This window comes from Pongo abelii, chromosome 5 (assembly GCF_028885655.2).
Source record: "Pongo abelii isolate AG06213 chromosome 5, NHGRI_mPonAbe1-v2.0_pri, whole genome shotgun sequence".
Classification (NCBI taxonomy): Eukaryota; Metazoa; Chordata; class Mammalia; order Primates; family Hominidae; genus Pongo; species Pongo abelii.
In genome coordinates this window covers 27,267,031-27,285,555 of record NC_071990.2, presented here as the reverse complement: position 1 = coordinate 27,285,555, position 18,525 = coordinate 27,267,031, and the positions used below count along the sequence as shown (strand labels likewise).

The following is an 18,525-nucleotide window of genomic DNA, read 5'->3' as shown; positions in this document are numbered from 1 at the left end:
AAGAACCCTGAAATATAGGATATCTAAAAGTAGGCAGAATATCCTGACAAGAGAAAGAACTATGACAGAGTTCTTGGATATGGCCAATTTGAAGTTCACTCTCATGCTTATTAATATTTTAATGATTGTTAAACTGTGCCAATTTGATATGAGATTATCTATAATCAACTAATGTGTATATACTATGTATTAGGCTGTTCTTGCATTACTATAAAGAAATACCTGAGGATGGGTAATTTATAAAGGAAAGAGGTTTAATTCGCTCATGGTTCTGCAGGCTGTAAAAGCATGGTGTTGGCATCTTCTCAGCTTCTGGTGAGCCTTCAGGGAGCTTTTACTCACAACGGAAGGTGAAAGGGGAGGAGGCATATCACATAGTGAAAGCAGGAGCAAGGCAGGGAGGGAGATGCCACATTTTTACACACCAGATCTCATGAGAACTCACAAGCTATGAGGGATCTACCTCCATGATCCAATCACCTTCCATCAGGCTTCACTTCCAGCATTGGTGATTACAATTCAACATGAGATTTGATGGGGACATATATTCAAACCATATCATTCTGCTCCTGGCCCCCAAGTCTCAAGTCCTCACATTGCAAAATACAATCAGTATTTTTAGGGGACTGCTCAGCAGTCCCCTAAAGTCTTAAGTCATTCTGGCATTAACTCAAAAGTCCCAAGTCCAAGTCCAAAGTCTCATCTGGAGATGAATTTCTTCCACCTATGAACCTGTAAATCACAATTTATTTACTTCCAAGATACAGTGGAGGTGCAGGCATTGGGTAAACACTCCCATTGTAAAAGGGAGAAATCAGCCAAAAGAAAGGGGCTATAGGCTCCATTCAAGCTTGAAATACAGCAAGGCAGTCATTAAATCTTAAAGCTCCAAAATAATCTCCTATATGTCCCACATCTAGGGCACAATGGTGCAACGGGTGGGTTCCCAAGGCCTTGGGCAGTTCCACTTCTGTGGCTTTGCAGAGTTCAGCCCCACGCTGCTCTCCCAGGTTGTTGAGTGCCTGTGGCTTTTCCAAGCACAGGGTCTAAGCTGCTGGTGGATCTACCATTTTGGGGTCTGTATGGTGGCCCCCTTCCCACAGCTCCACTAGGCAGTGCCCCAGTGGGGACCCTGTATGGGGCCTCCAACTCCACATTTTCCCTCTTGACTGCCCTAGTAGAGGTTCTCTAAAGGGACATCTGCCCCTTACAGCAGGCTTCTGCCTGGACACCCAGGCCTTCTCATACATCCTCTTAACTAGGCAGAGGCTGCCAAGCCTCCTTCACTCTTGCACTATGCATATCCACAGGCTTAACACCACATGGAAGCCACCAAGGCTTACAGCTTCTACCCTCCAGAGCAGCAGCCTGAGCTGTACCTGGGCCCACTGGAACCATGGCTGGAGCCTGAGCAACCAGGATTTAGGAGCAGCCTCCTGGAGTGGTGCAGGGCAGTGGGACCCAGGATCTGGCTCTGAAATCCTTAAGTCCTCCTGGGCCTCTGAGCCTATGATGGGAGGCATTGCCTCTTAGATCTCTGAAATGCCTTTGAGGGCTTTTTCCTATTTTCTTGACTATTAGCACTTGGCTCCTTTTTAGTTATGCAAATCTCTCTAGCAAGTGGCTGCTCCATGACCTGCTTGAATTTCTCTCCCGAAAAAGCTTTTTTTTTTTCCTCTGCAAATTTTCCAAACTTTTATGCTCTGCTTCCCCTTTAACTTCCAACTTTAAGTCATTTCTTTGCTCCTACATCTGAGGACAGATAGACTGTTAGAAAGAGCCAGGCTACATCTTCCTTTGCTGCTTAAAAATTTCTTCTGCCAGATACCCTAAATCAACATTCTGAAGTGCAAACTTCCACAGATCCCTACGGCAGGGGCACAAGGCAACCAAGTTCTCTGCTAAGGCATAGCACACATGACCTTTGCTTTAGTTCCCAATAAGTTCCTCATTGCCATCTGAGACTTTGTCAGCCTGGACTTCACTGTCCATATCACTATCAGCATTTTTGTCACAAACATTTAACCAGTCTCTAAGAAATTCTAAACCTTCCCTCATCTTCCCATCTTCTGAGTCCTCCAAACTCTTCCACCCTCTGCCTGTTCCCCAGTTCCAAATTTCCTTTCACATTTTTAAGTATCTTTATAGCCAAGCCAGCTCCTCAGTACCAATTTGCTGTATTAGGCCATTCTTGCATTGCTATAAAGAAATACTTGAGGCTGGGTAATTTATAAAGAAAATATGTTTAACTGGCTCACAGTTCTTCAGGCTGTACAGCCATGGTGCTGGCATCTGCTCAGCTTCTGGGGAGGCCTCAGGGAGCTTTTACTCATGGTGGAAGGCAAAGGGGGATCAGGCACATCACATGGCAAAAGCAGAAGAAGAGAGAGGTGGAGAGGTACCACACACTTTTACACAACCAGATCTCATGAGAACTTATGCATTATCACAAGGACAGCACCAAGCCCTGAGGTATTGACCTGTAAGATCCAATCACCTCATGTCAGGTCCCATCTCCAACATTTGGGATTACAATACAACTTGAGATTTGGTGGAGACACATATTCAAGCCATATCATACATAGTGCAAGAGTCTCAAAGTGTAGTTGTTTTTTCATTTCAAATAAGCTCATTATATATACAACTGTATTATGCATCAGATGTGTTTGTGTATGTGACACATATGATAGACACATACAAACTCCACTAGGGAAACTTTCTACCTAGAAAAAATGAAAAAAGAACCTGTGAAAGGAATCTAACTTGGAAGTACAGTCTCTAGAAATGGCCTTTCTTTGGGCCTGCCTATTCTAAGAATTGTATGAATATTGACTCATTTATTGTTCACAATAACTCTGAGGGGAATTATTATTATTCCTGCAATACAAATAAATAGTGCGAAGTACAGAGAAGTTAAGTAATTTGGCACAAGGCCAAGTAATAAATCCTAGATTCAAACTCATTATACTATACAGTATGTGTTGCTTCTCAACAGACAGGGAAAGAATGCCTGAATCACACTTTCTGTTTAGCGGCCTGTAAATGGCCAAGAAACTAAACTCCACTGATGTCAGAAGGTTATCAGCATGATCTTGACTTCAGAGTGCTGTAGGGGTATAGAGAGTGACTGCCTCCCAGAGCCAGTCCCTGAAAGGCTGCAGTAAATCTCAGCCACACTAACAGCCCTATCTATGTAACCTATGGAGTAAAGTCTCTGGCTTTGGCCGGGCGTGGTGGCTCATGCCTGTAATCCCAGCACTTTGGGAGGCCGAGGTGGGCAGATCACCTGAGATCAGGAGTTCGAGACCAGCCCAACATGGTGAAACCCTGTCTCTACTACTATATATACTCTACTAATATAAAAATTAGCCAGTCATGGTGGCACGCACCTGTAGTGCCAGATACTCAGGAGGCTGAGGCAGGAGAATTGCTTGAACCTGGGAGGCAGAGGTTGCAGTGAGCCAAGATTGTACCACTGCACTCTGGACTGGGCAACAGAGCAAGACTCCATCATCTCAAAAAAATAAAAAATAAATAAAGTCTCTGGCCTCCACTGAAGTGCAAGTGGCATCCTCAGCACAATTCAGGGAAACATCAGATAGAGGCCCAGAGCTATAGGCACTGACTAGGTAATCCGGATTTTGGTTATAGAATAGAAACCAGGGAAAAATAAACAATCTGGTTTTGTGTCTCCTCACCTGCAAAATGAAGATGCTGGACTTGATTGGTCCAAAGCTATCAGATACCTGGTAGTTTAACTTTAGATCCCAAACTTTGAGGCACACAGCCATCTGCCTAGACTAAGGGGAGAGAACTAGAATGAATCTACTCTTTTTCAAATCCTCGGAGACATGTAAGATCTCAAGGTCCATGTTTCAGATGAAACCATTCAAGAAATAGGCCAAAAAAAGCCTGTGTTCATTAATCATCTAATGATGAATTAGAGTGAGGGAGTGTTGAAGATATTAAAGACAGTCAACAGGCAAATAAAGAATAGTCCCCTTGGCAAAATTTGGCAGACTCATCTAAGAAGGGAAGTTCCTTTGAAAGAGAAATAAATGTGTCTTTGGTTGGCATGATGAAACACACTTTCAGAAAAGAGGGAAGAATACTTAACTCATGTGGAATATGGATCTTATGGAGAGGTAGATAGTTGCCTTTCCATCTTCTGCCTCCTCTTGGTTTTATTTTTAATGAAAGGCAGAAATAGGCAAAGGTCATAGTCTAAGGCATCCAGAACCTCTGTCCAGTAATGTCCACATCTAGCCTGTTGAATGCAACCCTAAGGATTAAGAAGTAAAATGATTGGGAGGCCGAGACAGGTAGATCACCTGAAGTCAGGAGTTCAAGACCAGCCTGGCCAACATGGGGAAACCCCATCTCAACTAAAAATACAAAAAAATTAGCTGGGCGTGGTGGTGGGCACCTGTAATCCCAGCTACTTCAGGAGGCTGAGGCAGGAGAATCGCTTGAACCCAGGAGGCGGAGGTTGCAGTGAGCCAAGATAGTACCATTGCACTCCAGCCTGAGGGACAAGAGCGAAACTCTGTCTCAAAAAAAAAAAAAAAAAAAGTACAATAAATGCCCCCAAGTAATCCCATCTCCTCTCAGATATAAAGAAAATGACAATGGACACTTATGTCTGAGTTTCAAGTTCATCTTTTATGATAAAAGACAGATCTGAGCCAATTCCAAACTTTCTCTAAACCCTTTAGGTGATCCAGCCTCTCTGACGTTCTCTTCATATGGGGTATGAGTTCAAAGACACTACGGCACTAGTCCCCTTACTTCTTCCTGAGGGTCAAAATAGAAGACAGATGACACTGCTTACAGCTGCGCTTCTTTGGTCAAGTCACTTTTCTGAAAAATCTCGTCCCACATTATAAAACGCCATTACTAGCATGTGCTTGACTTTTCTTACAAATCTTTCATCAATACTGCAAGTTAAACTATGGCAAACATTTACAATAAAGAATATCATATGTAGTATAAGGGAGATGATGCTATTGCTGTGCTCATCTCACATCAACGAATTTGAAAACTGTGATGGTGTATGTTTAAGGAAAGATGCTGTCAGAGGATTTATGAGGCTCCCTTCAGCAGCTGCTGCTCTAGAGCATGGAGAGATGCATTCTTTTTCCTGGCTTTGGAGGATGTATATAAGATGGGAAAGGGAAGTCTAGTGGACGTGACAAAAGTTTCAGGGATAGCTCCCAAACATATTTCAGAGAGGCCAAGAGGTTAGGGCTATACCTTTATCCAGAGTCCATCCAAGGGATTCCTCCACCATGACATGGAAAGTTGCCTCTCCTTTTCTCCTTTCTTCCTCATACTTTCATTATTTGAGTCACCTTACTGCTCTCTGGATACTGTATCCCTACAAAATCATTATTCTCTTAAGTGGTCACAACATGCTGCAGCCCTAGCCAACCTGGTGGTTTGCTATTCCTTTATGTGACTCTAACTTTCTAGCACTAACAGCGCTGGCCACCACTGTTACCCTAATTACCTAAAATTCTTTTGACATTGCCCGTCTCTCCTATAATCAATTCCTGATCCAGGGATAATTCTCCTTTATTTTCTACCCCCTTCAGAAGGAAGAAGGTTTTGAAGGGTCTGGAATAGGGCTTCTCTGGGTGCTTTGTTTTGCGGCACTAGGTTGTTTGCTTCCTGGAGCCTTTGCCAATCCACAAAGCAATCAGCAGAACTGCCTAGGCAGCCTCAGTTTAACCACAGAATAGAGAAAATCTTGTCCTACCAAAGGTGATCTTCAGGTAACAACGTTCACAGAGATTGGCTCAAAGCACAAACTCACACATAAAGCACAAACACAAACACAAAGATCCACAGTAACTGTCAATACACCTACAACAAATAATTAACAACTACTTTATTCAAGTACCAACCTTCATCATCAGAAACATAAACTAAGGACTGGCACTCACTAGCCTCTGTAACTTAAGTACTTCTCTTTTTTGGAGGGGAGGGGCGCGGAGTTTCACTCTTGTTGCCTAGGCTGGAGTGCAATGGCGTGGTCTCGGCTCGCTCCAACCTCTGCCTCCCGGGTACAAGCGATTCTCCTGCCTCAGCCTCCCGAGTAGCAGGGATTACAGGCGTGCGCCACCACTCCCACCTAATTTTTGTATTTTTAGTAGAGAACGGGTTTCACCATATTGGCCAGGCTGATCTCGACCTCAGGTGATCCGCCCGCCTTGACCTCCCAAACTGCTGGGATTACAGGCGTGAGCCACTGCGCCCGGCCGAGCAAGCACTTCATCTCTGTGTGCCTCAATTTCCTTATCTGTAACATGGGGATAATAATAGTACATTACTTCATAGGGTTGATGCGAGGATTAAATGAGTTAATGCAGGTAAAAACTCTTGGAGCAGTGCCTGCACTCAGTAAGCACCTGGGAAACACCCCAGTACCGAAGCCCTCCCTCGCCCAGCTAGAGGGGAAGCAGGGAACAACCCTGCTCTTTTTCATCTCCCAGGGATACACCCGGGGAAAACCACTGGCTGTCACTGCCGCAGAGGGACTAGGCTGTCCCGCCAGTGAGACGAGCGCTGGGGGCTTCTTGACCCCACGCCACGCGGCGTCCCAACCGTGGAGGTGCCTCCTGACCCGACCTGCAGCCAAACCACCCGCGACCCCTTCGCCCGTTTCCTTCGAAGAAACCGTGTTTCCGCTTTCCAGAACCTCCAAGAGCACCCACCTTGGTCCCGGGGCCCTGTAAGCCCCACTCACCGGCCGCCTCCGGCCGAGTACCCCAGACACACCCCGGGCGGGTCCCGCACTTAGAGCGGAACCTGAGTGCGCGGGGCTTGGGGAAGTCGGAAGGATTAAAGAGAAACCCACGCGTCGAACCGCTGCTCCAACGCCCATCAGGTTTCCTAGGATCACAGGCACTCTTCCATTCAGACTGCTGCTGATCATGCTCTGCTCGGTATGCGGGGCCAGTCATTGTCTGAGCAGTCACCTGGACCTAAGTCTCCTGACGCGGACGACCAGTTGCAAAACAGAGACCACACTGCGAGTGAGCAACGTATCAGCAGCAGTCGCAGCTCTGCGCTTGCGCCCGAGAGCCAGCGACAGCAGGGCTGTTTTGGGATTCACTTTCGTTGAGGTTTTTGCAAAGCCCCTCCCCTGGTATGTGAGAGGCTGAGAGGTTGGTGCTAGAGGCAAGAGGAAGGGAGTCTGCGAGAGGTACCGAAGACCACCTTGATACACTGCAAAGTATAGCCTAGACCGGTGGTTCATAGAGTTTTAAATAGCGTACACGAATAAATCACCAAGTGAGCTTGTTAAAATACAGCTTCACAAGATTTACACTCCGAGATCGACTCATTGGCCTGGAACATTGCATTTTCAAGGGGCATCCCAGATGATTCTGATGCAGGTGGTCTCTCCAGCCTGTCTGGAGAAACTGGCTCCGTTGAACAATCTAGTTGCTTAAATACTGTTAAATGCAAGACATGTCTCAAATTTCACCAAAAGAAAAAGATGAATAAAATCAGGACACTACCCTAATCTAGTAGATTTTTTTAAATTCCAGATAATTTTAATATAAGGTAATGAAGTTGCACAATGTGCCCTGGGAGGTCAGAGCAGGGGAAACTTATGGAACGAGGGACACTGGAGTGGTTTGACTAATGGAAGGTTTAATGGAAAACATAGAGGAGGGCAACCTTACAAATAGTTGAGGAACTAGAAGAGTGGAAAGCATGTGCAAAACTGCAGGTCTGATGCATGACAGCTGTTTACAAGTACCATAGAAACATCAAGTAAGTATAAAGCATGAGCCATGAAGTACAAAGGAGCAGGATCCAAATTATAAAGCTGGAAGAAGCAGGATCCAAATTATAAAGCTGGAAAGAATTAGATAAAATCTAATTTTATCATTTCCTATTTTTAAAAATTAAAAACACTTGCAAACTGTGGTAAACTACGCACAACATTAAAGTTACCATTTTAAAGTCATACAGTAAAGTTTTTAGTGTATTCACAACAGCACTGTCACTATCTAATTCTAGAACATTTTCGTCATCCCTAAAGATGCCCATTGAGCAGTCTCTATTCCCTGCTCCCCACAGTCCCTGGTAACCTTTATTTTACATTATGTTTCTATGAATTTGCCTGTTCTAGATATGCCATATAAGTAAAATAATACAATATTTTTCTATTTATGTCTGGATTATTTTTAATTAGCATAAAGTTTTCAAGGTTCATTCATCCTGCAGCATGTATCCTTCATACCTTTTAATGGCTAAATAATATTCCATTGTGTATATGTGTGTGTTTATACATAAACAGTGTATAAATATACATACATAATATTTTGTTTATCCATTAATCTCTTGAACACTTGGGTGGTTCCCGCCTTTTGGCCATTGTGAATAATGCTGCTATGAACATTGGTGTACAAGTATCTGAGTCACTGTTTTCAATTCTTTGGGTATACACCTAGGCATTGAATTGCTAGATCATATGGTAACTCTGCAATCAGCCTTCTTGAGAAACCATCAAACTGTTTTCCATAATGGCTGCATCGTTTTACACTCTGATCAGCAATGCAGGAGGGTTCTAGTTCTCCACAACTTTGCTAACACTTGTTAACTTCTGTTTTGTTGTAGTTGTTGTATTATAGTCATCCTAATGGGTATAAGCTTTATCTCATTGTGGCTTTAATTTGCATTTCCCTAATGGCTAGTGATGTTGAGCATCTTGTCATGTGCTTATTCGTATGTCTTCTTTGGAGAAATGTCTGTTCAAATCCTTTGCCTATTTTTGAATTAGGTTTTGTTGTGTTGCATGAGTTTTTATATATTCCAGATATTCTTCTTCAGATATGATTTGCAAATATTTTCTCCCAGTAGGTGAAGTTTTTCTCTCTTTTGATAGTGTCCTTTGATGCATAAAACTTTTTAATTTTGATGAAGCTCAATTTATTTATTTTTATCACCTGTGCAATACTTGAAAATTACATTGTCTAATAAAGATTTTAATGTTTTCTGCTAAGAGTTTTATAGTTTTACTTCTTAAATTTAGGTCCTTGATCCATTTTGGGTTAATTTTTGTAGATAGTGTAAATACTACAACTTTATTATTTTGCATTTGGGTATCCAGTTTTCCCAGCACCGTTTGTTGAAAATACTGTCCATTTCCCATTGAATGGTCTTGGCACTTGTTGAAAATCAATCAATCAACCGTATATGTGAGGTTTATTTCTGGGCTCTCTTTTCTATTTTATTGGTCTGTATACCTATTCTTATTCCAGCACCACACTCTTTAGGTTACTGTAGGCTTGTGTAAAGTTTTGAAATTATGAAGTATGTGTCTTTAAACTTTATTCTTTTCTTCAAGGTTTTCATTGGTTATTCAGGGTAATTTGATTTTCCATATGAATTTTAGGATGGGATTTTCTATTTCTGCAAACAAAGGTTGAAATTTTTTTAAGGAATACATTGAATCTGTATATCAAATCGTCTTATCATCTTATCAATAGCTAGTCTTCCAACCCATGCGCATGGGATGTCTTTCCAATTATTTAGGTCTTCTTTAATTTCTTCAAGCAATGTCTTGCAGTATTAAGCGTACAGGTCTTTCACTTCCTTGGTTAAATTTATTCCTAGGTATTTTTATGCTATTTCTAATATGTATATATTCATTGCCATAAATTCCCCCTAAGCACTGCTTTCACAGCATTCTATAAATTTTGATAAGTTGTGTTTTCATTTTCATGTAGTTTGAAGTATCTTTTAATTGCTCTTGGCATTTCTTCTTTGACCCATGCATTATTTAGAAGTGTATTGCTTAATCTCCAAGTATTTGGGAGATTTTCCAATGGTCTTTCTGTTATTGATTTCTAGTTAACTCTATTGTCATCTGAGATAAGTCATTGTATGATTTCTATTCTTTTAAATTTGTTAAGGTATGTTTTACAGCCCAGAACATGGTCTATATTGATTAATGTTCCATGTGAGTTTGAGAAGAAAGAGTATTCTGCTGTTCTTGGATGAAGTCTATAGATGGCCATTATATCCAGTTGATTGATGATGTTGTTGATTTCAACTGTATCCTTACTGATTTTCTGCTTCCCAGATCTGCCCATTTCTGATAAAAAATTTTTGAGATTTCTGTGATAGTAGATGCATCTCTTCCTTCTTGAAGTTCTATCAGTTTTTGCCTCAAGTATTTTGAAAGTCTGTTTTTAGGTGCATACATATTAAGGATTATGTCTTCTTAGAGAATTAAACCCTGTCTCATTACATAATTCCCCTTTTTATCCCTGATAGCTCTCCTTGCTTTGAAGTCTGCTCTGTCTGAAATTAATATAGCTACTTCTGCTTTCTTTTGATTATTGTTAGTATGGTATAACTTTATTGATTTACTTTTAATCTTTGTGTCTTTATCTTTAAAATGAGTTTCTTGTAGACAACATATATTATTTCTTCACAATCTCTGCCTTAAAATGGTGCATTTAGACCACTGATGTTGAAAGTATTATTGATATAGTTGGATTAATATCTACTATGCTTGTTAACTGTTTTCTATTTGTTGCCTTTGTTCTTGTTCTTATTTTTGTCTACCACTTTTTTCTGACTTTTTTGTTTTAATTGAACCCTTCATATGATTTTATTTTTCTTTTTTATTAGCATATTAGTTATACTTCTTTTTTCTAAGTGATTAATCTAGAGTTTGCAATATATATTTACAACTAATCTGAGTCTACTCTCAAATAACACTATAAAGCTTCATGGTAGTATGGCAAGTACCTTATAATAAAAAAAAATTCTTTTTTTTTGTTTTTGAGATGGAGTCTCGCTCTTGTTGCCCAGGCTGGAGTGCAGTAGCACGCTCTTGGCTCACTGCAACCTCCACCTCCCGTGTTCAGGCTTCTCCTACCTCAGCCTCCTAAGTAGCTGGGATTACAGGCACCCGCCAACACGCCAGGCTAATTTTTGTACTTTTAATAGAGACGGGGTTTTGCCATGTTGACCAGGCTGGTCTCGAATTCCTGACCTCAGGTAGTCTGCCTGCCTCGGCCTACCAAAGTGCTGGGATTACAGGCATGAGCCACAGCGCCTGGCCAATAACAAAATAATTCTAATTTCTTCTTTCTGTTCCTTGGTTCATTGCCGTCACTCATTTTGCACATACAGAAGAATACATAAGAGTGTGTGTATATGTAATTGAATATATATATCATTGAGTAAATACATTATTGTTATTATTTTGAACAAACTTTTAGGTCAATTAAAAATTGGCTGTAGTACATCAACTAACAATAAGAAAAATGCTTTTATTTTACCTTTACTTATTCATTCTCTCTCTCTCTTTTTTTTTTTTCTTTTTTTTTTTTTGAGATAGAGTCTTGCTCTGTCGCCCAGGCTGGAGTGCAGTGGTGTGATCTTGGCTCACTGCAACCTTCACTTCCCAGGTTCAAGCAATTCTTGTGCCTCTGACTCCTGAGTAGCTGGGATTACAGGCATGCACCACCAAACCAGGCTAATTTTTGTATTTTTAGCAGAGACAGGGTTTCACCATGTTGGCCAGGCTGGTCTCGAACTCCTGGCCTCAAGTGATCTGCCCACCTCAGCCTCCCAAAGTGCTGAGATTACAGGCTTGAGCCACCACACCCAGCCCATGTTCTTTATGTATATATATTTCCAAGTTCTAACTTCTGTTATTGTCCTTCTCCCTAAAGAAGTTATATTAACCTTTCATGCAAGACAAGTCTACTGGCAACAAATTCCTTAAACTTTTGTTTCTCTGAGAAAGTCTTTATTTTTCCTCAACTTTTGAAGGATGATTTTTCCAGAGTATAGAATTCTAATAGGTGGTTTTTAATCTCTAAATATTTAAATATTTCACTCCACTCTCTTCTTCTTTGCATGGTTTCTGAGAAGTCAGATGTAAATCTTATCTTTACTCCTCTATATATAAGCTGTTTTTTCCTCTCTATGACTTCTTCCAGGATTTTTCTTTAATTTCGATTTTCTGTAGCTTAAAAATGTTATCCCTAGGTGTTCTGGACTAAATGTTTGTGTCTCCCCAAAATTTATAAGTTGAAACCCTACCCCTCAATGTGATATTATTAGGAGATGGGGCCTTTAGGAAGTAACTAGGATTAGATGAGGCCATGTGGGTGGGGCCCTCATTAATAGGATTAGTGCCCTTATAAGAGTCATGAGAGAGCTTATTTCCTTTCTCTGCTCTCCACCATGTGAAGATACAAGAGTTTGGCAGTCTGCAGCCCAGAAGAGGGCCCTCACCCAAATCCAAATATGTTGTCATCCTGATCTCAGACTTTCAGAACCCAGAGGTGTAAGAAATTAATTTCTTTTGTTAATAAGGCACCTTGTCTATGAGAATTTGTTATAGTGACTCAAACTGACCAAGCCACTAGGTGTAGTTTTTTGGGCATTTATTTTGCTCAGTGTTCTCTAAGCCACTTTGATCTGTGGTTTGATATCTGACATTAATTTGGGAGAATTCTCAGTCATTACTGTTTCAAATATTTTTCCTCTTTCTTTATTCCTTCCTTCCCCACCCCCTGTCTTTGTCTCTCTCTCTCAGTGTGTTTCTTCTTTTTTTGGTATTCCTGTTATACATATGTTGTACCTTTTTGTAGTTGTCCTAGTCCTTAAATATTCTTTTTTCAGAATTTGTTCTCTTTGCTTTTCAATTTTGTGTTTTGGTTTTTTGTTTTTTTTTTTTGAGACAGGGTCTGGCTCTGTTGCCCAGGCTGGAATACAGTGGCACAATCTCGGCTCACTGCAACCTCTGCTTCCTGTGTTCAAGCGATTCTCCTGCCTCAGCCTCCTGAGTAGCTGGGACTACAGGCATGCACCACCATGCCCAGCTAATTTTTGTATTTTTGGTAGAGATAGGGTTTTACCATGTTGGCCAGGCTGGTCTTGACCTCCTGACCCCAAGTGATCTGCTCACCTTGGCCTCCCAAAGTGCTGGGATTACAAGTGTGAGCCAATGTGCTCAGCCTGCTTTTCAATTTTGATGCTTTCTATTGGGATAAACATCAAGATCAGAGATTCCTTTTTTCTGCTATGTCTAGTCTACCAATAAGGCCATCAAAATCATTTTCATTTCTGTTACAGTGCTTTTGATCTCTAGCATTTCTTTCTGGTTCTTATAATTTATATCTCTGTGCTTACATTACCTATCTATTCTTGTATGGTGTCTACTTTACCCATCAGAGACTTTAGGATCTTAATCATCTTAGTCATCGTTGTTTCAAATTTCTGGTATGAGAATTCTAACATCCCTACCATATGTGAGTCTGGTTCTGATGCTTGTTCTTCCTCTTCAAACTGTCTGTGTGTATTTGTTTTTGTTTTGTTTTATTTTTTGCCTTTTTCGTATTTTCTTGATATCTGGAAATGCTGTGCTGAGTGAAAGAACTGCTGTAAATAGGCCACTTTTAAAAAAACTGCTGTATTTATTTATTATTTATTTTTTGAGATGGAGTTTCCCTCTTGTTGCCCAGGCTGGAGTGCAATGGCGCGGTCTCAGGTCACTGCAACCTCCGCCTCCCGGGTTCAAGTGATTCTCCTGTCTCAGCCTCCTATAGTGATAAATCAGCCTCCTGAGTAGCTGGGATTACTGGCGCCCATCACTACACCTGGCTAATTTTTGGTATTTTTAGTAGAGACAGGGTTTCACCATGTTGGCCAGGTTCCTCTCGAACTCCTGATCTCAGGTGATCCGCTTGCCTTGGCCTCCCAAAGTGCTGGGATTACAGGCGTGAGCCACCGCACCCGGCCTTTTTTTTTTTTGAGATGGTGTCTTGCTCTGTCGCCCGGGCTGGAGTGCAGCGGCCCAGATCTCGGCTCGCTGCAACCTCCGCCTTCCAGGTTCAAGCAGTTCTCCTGCCTCAGCCTCCCGAGTAGCTGGGATTACAGGCACATGCCACCACAGCCCAGCTAATTTTTGTATTTTTAGTAGAGACAAGGTTTCACCATGTTGGCCAGGCTGGTCTCAAACTTCTGACCTCAGGTGATCCGCCTGTCTTGGCCTCCTAAAGTGATGGCACTACAGGTGTGAGCCACCACACCCAGCCTAAAACTTTTTTTGAGACAGAGTTTTGCTCTGTCACTCAGGCTGGAGTGCAGTGGCACGGTCATGGCTCACTGCAGCCTCCACCTCCTGGGTCAAGCAGTCCTCCCACCTCAGCCTCCTAAGTGGCTAGTGAGAGGTGACACAGTGCTGGCAGTCCTCACAGCCCTCGTTCGCTCTCAGCGCCTCCTCTGCCTGGGCTCCCACTTTGGCGGCATTTGAGGAGCCCTTCAGCCCGCTGCTGCACTGTGGGAGCCCTTTTCTGGGCTGGCCAAGGCCAGAGCCGGCTCCCTCAGCTTGCAGGGAGGTGTGGAGAGAGAGGCGCGAGCGGGAACTGGGGCTGCGCGCGGTGCTTGAGGGCCAGCTGGAGTTCCGGGTGGGCGTGGGCTTGGTGGGCCCCGCACTCGGAGCATCTGCCGGCCCCGGGCAATGAGGGGCTTAGCACCCGGGCCAGCGGCTGCGGAGGGTGTACTGGGTCCCCCAGCAGTGCCGGCCCACCGAAGCTGCGCTCGATTTCTCGCCAGGCTTTAGCTGCCTTCCTGCCGGGCAGGGCTCGGGACGTGCAGCCCGCCATGCCTAAGCCTCCCACCCCCTCCGTGGGCTCCTGTGAGGTCTGAGCCTCCCCGATGAGTGCCGCCCCCTGCTCCACGGCGCCCAGTCCCATCGACCATCCAAGGGCTGAGGAGTGCGGGTGCAGCGTGAGGGACTGGCAGGCGGCTCCACCTGCAGCCACGGTGCGGGATCCACTGGGTGAAGCCAGCTGGGCTCCTGAGTCTGGTGGGGCCTTGGAGAACCTTTATGTCTAGCTCAGGGATTGTAAATACACCAATGGGCACTCTGTATCTAGCTCAAGGTTTGTAAACACACCAGTCAGCACCCTGTGTCTAGCTCAGGGTTTGTGAATACACCAATCGACACTCTGTATCTAGCTACTCTGGTGGGGCCTTCCAGAACGTTTGTGTCCACACTCTGTATCTAGCTAATCTGGTGGGGACGTGGAGAACCTTTGTGTCTAGCTCAGGGATTGTAAACCCACCAATCACCGCCCTGTCAAAACAGACCACTGGGCTCTACCAATCAGCAGGATGTGGGTGGGGCCAGATAAGAGACTAAAAGCAGGCTGCCCTAGCCAGCAGTGGCAACTCCTTCCACACTGTGGAAGCTTTGTTCTTTTGCTCTTTGCAATAAATCTTGCTACTGCTCACTCTTTGGGTCCACACTGTCTTTATGAACTGTAACACTCACCATGAAGGTATGCAGGTTCCCTCCTGAAGCCAGCGAGACCACGAACCCACCGAGAGGAACGAACAAGTGCACACCTGCCGCCTTAGGACCTGTAACAGTCACCGCAGAAAGTTTGCAGCTTCACTCCTGAGCCAGCGAGACCACAAACCCACCAGAAGGAAGAAACTTCCAACACACAGGAACATCAAAAGGAACAAACTCTGGACACGTGGCCTGTAACGCTCACCGCGAGGGTCCACGGCTTCATTCCTTAAGTCAGTGAGACCAAGAACCCACCAACTCCAGACACAGTGGGATTATAGGCACATACCACCATACCTGACTAATTTTTCTGTATAGACGAGATCTTACTATGTTGCCCAGACTGGTCTTTAACTCCTGGGCTCAAGCAACCATCCCTAGGCCTTTAGAAATGTGGTATCAAGGTATAGGGGAAGGGGAAACATTCTTGTTCTTTGAGTAGGTCTCACTCAGTCTTTTGATCAGACTAGATCTGTGGACCGGGAACTTCACACCTTTCTCAGTTTCCCCTACCCCCTTTGGTGGGACAGGATGATGAGTGGACTACAGTTGGGTATTTCCTTTCTTCCATGTGGGAGGCTAGGGATGACTGAAGTTGGGTATTTCCATTTCATAAAGTCTATTAGGCCCTGATAAAAGCCCAGCAGGTTAGGCTCTGGTTAAATAGGTTTGTTTTTGAGGGCTGACCTTGTGAAGAAGTACAGAATGCTGTGGCATATTTCACAATGGTTCCTTTTCTCATTCCCTCTGCTAGAAGCATGAGAGGAATTTTCTTTGATACTCAATTTGCTGAATTCCTGGAGGTAAAACTCACAAAAGTATGGGGGGGGGGTCCCCTGATGACTGGGTTGTCCTGGAGTTTTTAATCCTAGTTATCCACATTAAGTGAGATCATGTCATTTTAAGAGACTGGGCTTTAGATTGAAAGGTAAGATAAGGATAAATCAGTTTCCTTGTGATACCTACAACATAGGAGGAGGAGAAATGACCTAAATATGGTGGAACTGGAAAACTTGATTTATTCTGCTTTCCCATCACAAAAAATACTGTGCTCTTCCCTTTATATTTATTTCTGTTTAGTTTTAGGTGACTGTTAATCAGTATAAGTTCAAGTCTAACAAAGTATACTCCAAATTATATGGCACTGCAACAAGTGTAACACCACCAAACTAACAGACATGGCAATAATATACTGAAATTATTTCTCTCTACTTCTTTAGGTGACAATAAATGGGAAATACAAATAAAATTTACAGTGACAATAAATGGAAAATACAAATAAAATTTCAATTAACTTCATCTGTTGTTGGGTTAATGACCTTGTAGTTTTAGCACAGCTGTAACAACTGGCATGTGAAGCAGTTTGAGTATGTAAAGGTCAGTAATGCTGGTTTTCATTTGCAAAATCAGTTGTTAGTTACAAATACCAAGAGCAAGGGTTCAAATAAAGTACAACATAAATTTTCATTGTAGAATCTATGATTCATATGTATATATATAGAGGAATATACACTTTTTTTTTTTAGAGAAAGAGTCGTGCTCTGTCACCCAGGCTAGAGTGCAGTGGCACAGTTATAGCTCACTGCAGCTTCAAACCCATAGGCTAAAGAGATCCTTCCAAATAGCTGGGACCATAGGCACATGCCACCATGCACAGCTTCAAATACATTTTTAATAAAAATGTTCTTATTTTATACACTTAATGGGAAATCACTAAAATGTTATATACAGGAATATTGACTGTCAGGCCTCTGAGCCCAAGCTAAGCCATCGCATCCCCTGTGACCTGCACGTATACATGCAGATGGCCTGAAGTAACTGAAGAATCACAAAAGAAGTAATATTTAAATGGCCTGTTCCTGCCTTAACTGATGGCATTCCACCACAAAAGAAGTGAAAATGGCCGGTCCTTGCCTTAACTGATGACATTACCTTGTGAAATTCCTTCTCCTGGCTCATCCTGGCTCAAAAATCTCCCCCACTGAGCACCTTGTGACCCCCACCCCTGCCCGCCAGAGAACAACTCCCCTTTGACTGTAATTTTCCTTTACCTACCCAAATCTTATAAAACGGCCCCACCCCTATCTCCCTTCGCTGACTCTCTTTTTGGCCTCAGCCCGCTTGCACCCAGGTGATTTAAAAAGCTTTATTGCGCACACAAAGTCTGTTTAGTGGTCTCTTCACACTGAAGCGAGTGAAATTGACTAAAAAGGGGTGCCAGGGAACTTTATGGGAAGAAACAAATGTTCTATATGATGACTAGGGGTAGTTTTTACTCAGGAACATATATTCATTAAAACCCACCTGTATACTTCAAAGTTATACATCAATTAAAATATTTGGAAACAAGTTATATAAATAGACCATTCAATATTATTTCTTCTTCAGATCATGCAATTTTTTTCTTTAAAACATGTACACATTCTTGTGAAGTTTGTAAATATATAGGATCCGGATCCAAATTCAGCAGCATTTATTTTTCTCTATATATGTAAACACACACACAAATATACATATACACGTTACACACACATATATGTGTATATATATTTTTCCATCTCTTGCTGCATCATTGAAGGTTGTGAACTTAAAGCAGGAACCACTGAATTTCTTCTTGGACTAAGATAGCTATTAAACACTGCGAACCCAGAAAATCTGAGACAGGTCTCAGTTAATTTAGAAAATTTTTTTCCAAGGTTGAGGATGTGCCAGTGGCACAGTCTCAGGAAGTCCTGACGACATGTGCCCAAGGTGGTCAGGGCATAGCTAGGTTTTATACATTTTAGGGAGACATGAGACATCAATGAATATATTCGAGAAGTACATTGGTTCCATCTGGAAAGGCAGGACAACTTGAAGCAAAGTTAGGAAGACTTGAAGCTGGGAGGGAGCTTCCAGGTTACAGGTAAGTGTTACATAAACAGTTACATTTTTTGAGTTCCTGATTAGCCTTTCCAAAGGAGGCAAATTAGATATGCATCTAAGTGAGCAGAGGGGTGACTTTGAATAGAATGGGAAGCAGGTTTGCCCTAAGCAGTTTCCAGCTTGAGTTTTCCTTAGTGATATTGGGGGCCCAAGATATTTTCCTTTCACAGCACTAAATGGCTAATGAGACTGACAACACCAAGTTGAATCAAATTGGCCTTGTGGTCGGAATTCTGGTTGTCTCCTCTGTTGTTTCT

The 18,525-nt window shown here is 42.7% G+C and overlaps 1 protein-coding gene across 8 annotated transcripts in view; it reads right to left on the bottom strand.

The window, feature by feature from the left end:
* The window catches only part of ZNF391 (zinc finger protein 391), a 56,121-nt gene that overhangs the window by 34,938 nt on the left and 2,658 nt on the right, over positions 1 to 18,525 (bottom strand). For 4 of the 8 annotated variants that reach the window (XR_008526616.2, XM_054558545.2, XM_054558542.2 and 1 more), the window contains exon 2: positions 15,323 to 15,411. The exons of 1 other annotated variant lie outside the window; for it this stretch is intronic. The gene's annotated coding sequence lies outside the window, so the exon portion shown is untranslated. Of the gene's footprint in view, positions 1 to 6,716; positions 8,509 to 15,322; positions 15,412 to 18,525 lie in introns of those variants that run through there. 3 more of the 8 variants (XR_008526617.2, XM_002816556.4, XM_054558546.2) reach the window with 3 other exon arrangements.